Source organism: Dermacentor andersoni, chromosome 10 (genome assembly GCF_023375885.2).
Source record: "Dermacentor andersoni chromosome 10, qqDerAnde1_hic_scaffold, whole genome shotgun sequence".
In the NCBI taxonomy this organism is placed as follows: domain Eukaryota; kingdom Metazoa; phylum Arthropoda; class Arachnida; order Ixodida; family Ixodidae; genus Dermacentor; species Dermacentor andersoni.
This window is the reverse complement of record NC_092823.1, coordinates 94141397-94149531: the sequence shown is the minus strand read 5'-3', so window position 1 is coordinate 94149531 and position 8135 is coordinate 94141397. Positions and strand designations below refer to the sequence as shown.

At 48.0% G+C, this 8135-nt stretch overlaps 1 long non-coding RNA gene across 1 annotated transcript; it reads right to left on the bottom strand.

The window, feature by feature from the left end:
- Window positions 1-752: 752 nt before the first annotated feature.
- On the bottom strand, window positions 753-2879 carry LOC129380258 (uncharacterized). The gene is made up of 2 exons (XR_011890420.1): window positions 2609-2879; window positions 753-1106 (listed from the first exon to the last, which is right to left on the bottom strand). It is a non-coding gene; the product is annotated as an uncharacterized lncRNA (long non-coding RNA).
- Window positions 2880-8135: the final 5256 nt, after the last annotated feature.

The window sequence follows — 8135 nt, the reverse complement described above, 5'->3', positions numbered from 1 at the left end:
TGTAATCATGTCTTCAAACTTGCCAACGAGTCTTTTTTTGCGTTTCAATTTCTGCCTAGGCTACATAAAATTGCTACAATACTGACATGTCTTGCTTGATGTGTGCTTACTGCTACGGCATGTCTTGCTTGACGTGGGCTAGGTTCCATCTTGACCAGTTCTAACTGCACTTGTAGAGGTACCTAGCAGTTTCCCGCCTGCTTTCGTTACACGTAACGAACTTTCTGAACCCTATGGTTGACCCTGGCAGAACATATAACGCTGACCACCAAATGAGAAAGCTTCTAGCATCGCCGTTTTCGGTAGTTTATGTCGAGAAACAAAGCAGAGTCGATGTAACGCAGCAACGAAATTGTCACTCGCATCATCATCTGCACAGTGCTTGGCAAAGCCATACTCAGTGCGAAGACATTAAAAAGAAGCCTAATGAAACCAATCAATACTTAATGGTCGTACGTCATAACTATTCGCCCACAAGTTCCATTACCACTTTCGTCATCCCCGTTCTCCAACAACATCAGCGTTTGAACGACAGCAAAAGCAATACCAATCAGTCACTCACTAGTAGCGGCCCTGCCGCGAGCCCCTCACCGCCTAATCTGACAGAATATTTTACTTCTAAACAAACCCCACATAAATCATCGAATCATACAGATAGAGCCGAGGAAGCGGCACAAACCGAGCAAGTGTGTCGACGTAGGTCGGTTCCTGCAAACCGAAGGGAGAACGTGCTCAATTAAGTGTGACGCGCGTTGTCCATCACTTCGTTTATTCTGCTCTGCTTGTTGCCACTTAATACGGAACGGAATATTGTAGTTGTCGTTGTCGGCGCAACTTCTCTATCGCGCAACATGCTACTCGAAGCGGTTAGTCTCCGCGGAAAATGCGTCTGAACAGCTTGGCCATCAAGCTCCACACGAGCTCGTACACCTTCCCGTCGTGGCGTAAGAACATCAAGATGAGGCAGGCGACAGATCCAAGAGTCACGACGGCCAGGCAGAACAGCAAGCAGTGGCCGGCCAAATCCGCGGGTCTCCGGCGGTTGCGGGAGAACCACGTCGCCCCAGCCCGAACGGGAGAAGGGGAGCGAATATTCGCCCTGGGATCTGCAAATATTGTGTTCGTCACATTCTCTTTCGTGTCCTGATCGCGAAGGAAACAAATAAAAAAACAAGAAGTGAACCTGGCGTGAAATTATTTAGAACCACTGTAAAGAAAATCGGGCAGAATCCAACTGTGAATTATTGTCCAAGTAAAGCGATCTCCACCCTGTCTACCACTCCTCTGAGACAGGCGGCTGTGGTGGCTTATTGGTTAACTTAACAGGTTCATCTTGTGAGGTTTGCGGGTGCTCTGATGTTGCATTCCTTTCAGGATCGGCCACACATCGTGCACTGCTATCCAGATCGGCCCACCAGGTCACCACCTTTGATTACACTTTACTCCGCCAAATAGCCGTCCACGGCAAAAGTGGCAAGAGGAGGCAAAGAAAGCTGTGTCTTCAGCAGTGTAAAGGGAGGCTTGTGGGAAAAGGGCTCTCAACAGGCGATAGGCAAGAGGTAATATCTAGCCATCTCGCTCGCTGTTCCGTGTAGAATGGTGGAGAGCAACGCGGAGACACTGACGTGGACCAATCGTCACTTCACTAAGAGCTACCGCTAACCAAATATTGTATTCAGAAGTTTAACAAAAATGTGTCGGTGCCTTTCACAATAACCCGCGCCCTCGAGTCCCGTAGGTTGGCTGTAGGAGGGACGGGTGGCATTAGAGGAGGATGGCTTGCCGAGGCTAGACCAGTGGCAGTGGTTCAGCGGATATGACATCGCGCTGCTGAGCGCGATGTCGTGGGTTCGATGGCAGCCGCAGCTAGCGTATTGCGATGTGGGCGCAATACCAAGACGCTCCTGTGCCAACATGTTAGAGAGACCTGTGTGGTGAAAATTAACACGCATACCTCCACTATGGCGTGGATACAAATTAAGTCGTGATTTCGGCACGTAAAACCCCAGAATTCATTTACTTTTTAATTGCTGAGGCTAGCTGCCTCACGCCATGGTTCCTCCTGCAGTCGGTGACAACCTAAAAACGCAGCAGTACAAATTTAAGCACTATTTTATTAAAGAGCTATTGAACAGCGGCACAAGGAGGTTAGATAGACACAAGGTGACTGAAGTAGGCCAAGAATGATTCGCAATAGTGCAGCACTGTCAAGCTAGATTACATTTTTTAAAGATGCACCAATAAATTACGCTCGCCAACTTCTAGGACGTCATGTTGCATGTCACATATTAAATTTCAACGTCTTTCTAGAGCTGTTTCCCATCGCCGATGCATACAGAGCAAATGCAGTGCAATTTTGCAGGTGGAACTCACACCGTCGACTTCACCTGCGCCAGTGCTGCCATCGACATGGGGCCAGTGAGCGGTTAACTCTGGAAACGTCTGGTAGATTTAAAAACGACGTACCTTTCCCTAGTCGTTGACTGACACAGATGCTGTTTAATCTCTATCCTAAACGCCTCATCCAGTGCGCTAACGTTAACTTATCAACGTGTTTAGACAAGATAGGCAACGGCTCGCACCCACAAGATGATTGGTGAGTTCTGACCTCGAGCCCTAGCCAGGTAATCCAGAGGGGAGATGCTTCCTCGGTGGTCCTCGACGTCCGCACTGCTGGTGCTGTCCCTCGAGACCCGTGTTCCGCTCATCTCGGAGGCGCTGCACTCTGCTGGGGTGGGCGACCGCTGAAGGCTCTGCTGAGAGCACGCCTGCTTGCCTCGCTTTTCGAACATCAGGCAAAGCTAGCTGTCCGCTTCTTTATTGTCTTCTTGATGATGATTTCGAACACTGACGCAAGCCCACAAAATGGGGTTGGCAAAAAAGCGGGGGGTAAAACGAGAAGAGGGGAAGAAGTATTACTTGTTATAATAATAAAACTTGCCATTGCTTTATAATAATATCTGTTTAACAATAAAATAATGAAAAGCAGGCGTCATTCAATGGTCAGTGTGCAGCAGTTGTCCTGAATGGCCCTGGCACATACCCACAGTGGGGGATTGGCCAAGAATCGGGTGGTTCAATTAGGTGCATAAGAATAATAATAACAAGGGAGTTAACAATTTACTAAACGTTTTGTGTTTGGAGAAAAAAGGTAATAATCAGGTAATAATAATAATAATAATAAACATTGTTATTATTATTATTATTATTATTATTATTATTATTATTATTATTATTATTATTATTATTATTACGATATTAGTAATAATAATAATAATTAAGTAAAAGAAAAACCCATTCGAAGTTAAAAGAAGTGCGAGAAAGAAAAGCACAAGAAAATAAGAAGGCTTAAACAAACAAGCATTACATGACAGTAAATAAAACCTAACATAGACCGGGGTAGCTGGAGAAGCATGGGAGAGGCCTTTGCCCCGCAGTGGGCGCAACTAGGCTGATGATGATGATGAACATAGAACTTGCGCGGCAATGTTGTCATTCCGCTCCGCTGCCGCTTGTCTTTCTTTATTATTAAATTTAGCGAATAACCTAGCGGGAAATGAGCCCAGGACATGGATTCCGATGACCTCTAGTTTTTCGACGTGCGTTATAAACTGCACGGAGAAGCAAAATTCCAACCGATCCGTTGTCCCGTTGTCTGTCAAAATTAATGCAATTAGGATGTCACTTGCAGTAACATGCTTCTTATACCCGAACTGAGTGCGAGAACTTTCAAACGCGGCCTTAAGGAAACAGCCGATACTTATTTTTCATGACTATTCGTCGGCGAGTTTCCTTATCACCCCCGTTATCGGCGTTCTCAAATCAGCTACTCACTTGCAAAAGCTCTCCCTCGAGCCACACACTACCTGAGTCCATATACTCCTTTTTTTATTAAACGATTGTCGTCCATTAAATCATCGAATCATACATCGAGCCGAGTAAACGTCATAAAATGCACAAGTGTGTCGGTGTCGGCCGGTTCTGCAGACCCAAGTGGGAACGTACTGAAGTATGCGTAGTTTGCTGCAAAGTCCTTGGTGCGTCTTCCTCCAGTATTTGCCTTATTTCATGCGGTTTGTTCACACTTCGCCAAACACTGGTTAGCGTTGCCGGGGCCGCCACTTCGCTGTCTCGCAATAACTACTCAACATGGTCAGTCTTCGCGGAAAATGCGCCCGAACAGCTCGGCCATAAAGCTCCACACAATAGCGTACACCTTCTCGTTGTGGCGGATGAACATGAAGGCGAGGCAGGCCACTGATCCCAGTGTAAAGACGGCCAGGCAGTACAGCAAGCAGCGACCGGTCAACGCTTCGGGTCTCCTCCTGTAGCGGTGGAACCACGTCGCCCCAGTGCGAGCCGGAGAAGGCGAGTGAAGACCCACCCCGGGATCTGCAAAGAGCGTATTCGTCAGTCTCACTTGGGTTTCTTCATGATTGAGCAAAGAAAGAAACCAGACGACATCTGAAAATTGTGATGACTAGACAAAAAATTGGGCAGAAACCTACGGAGGCTGGTTGCAAAAGTCTAGCGATAGCTTCCCGGTCAACATTCTCACATACGCTGCTGGGGACACTGATTGGTCAGCTCTGCTTGGCAAATGCTATGAGGCGTGTGTGGGTGCGGTCACAATGCACTGCCTTCATTATCAGTGCGCACAACAAGCCGTTATAATGCCCTTGTGAGGACACACCTTGTGCGACGGTATCAGAATAAACCCCCAAAGTCATCGTCTCTGATGACACTGTTTCGATGATCGGCCCAATTTACTCGATCAGACAGCCGTTAACCCCAGCTACAGGTAGAAAGCTCCGTTTTAAAAAGCACGAAGAAATACTCGGGGGGAAATGGCCATCAGCAAGTGATATGCAAGCTGTCACATTAAGCCGTCTCGTGGATTGCGGAGTGTGCGAAAGGCGCTAAAGATCATGTAAGAAGTTTTCGTGCGGATGAATCGTGCCGCAGAGGTTCCGCAGAGGTGCAACCATTAACAAAATGTTGCACTGAGAAATCTGGTAACAACATGCAGGTTCGTTTAATCAAGAGTACTGAGAAAGGAAAAGACATTGTGAGGGAGCTTCAGGTCAGGCAGCTTACTCCGGCAAGCAAACTAAGCTCTGGCACTGCGCTTAATGTCCATCGAGGCCCGACGGCGCGTTAGCTCATGGGAAACAGGGCCCCCCTGGTTTCCGGACAGTATGTCATTGCTTGGTTCATCGTATCCTTTAGTGATGCCTTCGTCACGACAGTTCTCCTCCCTCACTCTGCATCCTCCAAACACAAATTCATAGTGAGCGACTATAACTCAGCCACCATAAATTTCGGAAGGAGGCGTGTGTCGTCCGAAGCACTCAACATCCTGCTGAGCGGTTTTCGTGGCAACCGAGTCAGTGGGGTCCAAATCGTCTGGGCGCCGGCCCAACCCGGCCTCCCGGGAAACGCGAACGCGCACGACGGGGCTCGAGGTCTATCCAACCGAGTCGGCGCCGACCTTTCCACCGCTGACGCTCGCTCGTTTTGCCGGTCGAGGCGGCACAGGCTGGTGCCCTGTGAGGACATCCTTGATCACTGTAAACATGTGAGGGCCTAGTATCCTGCAGCACACAGAACTTTAACTAAGTGGCAATCGGTGACAAGGCGTTTGCCCCAGACCAACACCTTCCCCAACCCTGTACCCTACACCCGCTGTTGCCCAAGACTGTATACAGCCGAATGCAAAATTTGCAAACGCAGGGCAGACCTTCAGCACATGGTTCTGCCGTGCCTCCTCAAACGTAGTCCTGTCCAACAGAAAGATCACTCTTCTATAGAAATCAGGTCTGTGGAGCAGTAGGAGACCGCACTGCTCAGCTCCGACGCTGAAGTGCAAATACGACTCGTTCGGATGGCTCAAGGTGCCGCCGGGTCCCAAGGGCTACTGCCTGCAACCTAAAGGGAGAAGAAGACAGAAGAGAATCTCCCACCTCTTCCCCTCCCCTTGATCCCATGCTGGGGAACAATAAAGTTGTTCTCTCTCTCTCTCTTTCTCTAAGTTACTCTCTTTAATACCATTCTCGCTCCGCTCACGCAGGCTACTAATTACGGCTTGCCTAACATGTAGTTAGGGTCGATTTCCCACATGTTTATACTTTGTTTTTAACGTGATTTGCATTTTTGGGAACTTCACCCAGTGCGCAGTATCTCTCTGTGTATGTCTGTCTGACATCGGCTAGCCGCCTTTCCGCCGACTAGGGTCACTAGGCTGTGCCCTTGAGTACATGTCATTAAAATAAAAATTAATTCTGGGGTTTTACATGACAAAACCACGATCTGATTATCAGGCGCACCCTAGTGGGGGACTCCGGAATAATTTTGACACCTCGGATTGTTTAACGTGCATCTAACGCATTGTACGCAGGTGTTTTTGCATTTCACCCAGAGTGAAATGGGCCACCGTGGCGAAGTTTGATCTCGCGACTTCCTGCTTCGAACTGCAACGCCAAAGCCACAAATCAACCATGGCTGGTCGTGTATATGTCAAGTGACACTTCTTTCTCGTGTTTTAATGGGTTCGCATTCCAAGCGGTACTTGGCGGACTTTTCGGGGGCTAACTATCTATATATGTTTCTATGTATGTACGCTTGTATCTAACCTTTTTGAGCCGTCTAGGTCTTGTGTAGTTCATGGCCGAATGGTTAGAGAATCTGACTGCTATGCTGAGAGAACAGGGTTCGAAACCAACCGTGACACCAACTTGACTCGCTTAGTATGGTGTAATATGTATATCTGTGTCGCTCTTCAACGAAACTCTTTCACACCGACATGGGTCCCTGTAAATATGGGGATGGGTAGGTACCGCTGTTGCATGACACACTTTGACGCCGACTTGGAGCTTTAGATATGTGCCACTCGGTGTGCGCTGATCTTCGATGAACCTCTTTGATCGATACTTGATCCCCAGTGGATGTTCCAGTAGGTGTGTGAAGCACTTCAATCAACGTCTTTGACGCCTACTTCGGTAACTAGCTAAGTGCCACCGGAAATGTGCAGCTCAACAATGACGAAAAAAGTAGGCAAAACCCATCTCAGGATGACTGTCGACGGTAATGCGCTTAGCATTGGATCAGTATAGCGACACAACGCATTGCCCCCATCGAAACAAGTAATGTATGAGGCCTGTACTGCAGTGGGATTTGTCTTTCGTCTTTCGCACTTCCAAAATAAAACTCGGTGCCACCTGGTACCGCCGCCCCGAAGCCTGCGCGTGACCTCAAAAATGCATGGCGTGCCGGCGCGTGAGAACGCTGAGAAACGCGTCATGCGGTAACCGGGTTCCTCTCCCATGGTTCTTTCTGAAATAACACGGCAAGCTTAGCGAATTGGTGACTAAACCTGTTCCTAGGGGTTGGTCCGTAGTCTAGATGGTCGTACGATAGGTAGTACGACCATCTAGTACGGTAGTACGGTAGTACGAGATGGTCGGTAGTCGACAGACCTTCTCTGAAACCGCACTGGTAAGGGTCAAGCATTTTGTTCAGTTCAAGAAAAAGTAAAAGACGACGATTTATATTTTTTTCCCTAGGGCTGGCACAAGTAGCTTGTGAGTGCTTGATACGCTTGGTAACTTGATACGTCGGATGCGTCTTTACTCTGTTTCAAGAACGGGACTACAATGGCTTCTTCCCATAAGTATTGAAGGTATCCAACAGCCAAAGTAGAGTTGAAAAGTACCAGAAGGGTCATCTGTGTGTCGGAGTGCAGATATTTAATCATGTCATACATGATTCTGTCAGCTCCCGGTGCAGAGCTCCTACGTACGCTCAAAGCGGCTCTCAGGTAGGCAATATTAAAAGGACGGTTGCAGGCCTCATTCGATCAGCATTTACAGTCCAGTAATTTAAGTTCTGCTACTTGCTTCTAGTGCAGTGTATGGAGCTTCATAAGGGCTCGAAGGGCGTCGACTTCGTTTTTCACAGTATTCCCTAGGTTATCGACCAAGGATAACGGATGAATGTGCTGCCCCTTTATCCTTATGAGAATATAAATCTTCGCCTCTTGCGTGCAAAATTCGTTTGCTAGAAACGTCTCCCAGCTTGTTCCCCTAGCCTGTCTCCGGGTCCTGCTTCTTTGTGACTTGACGTGTTAAATATCAAGC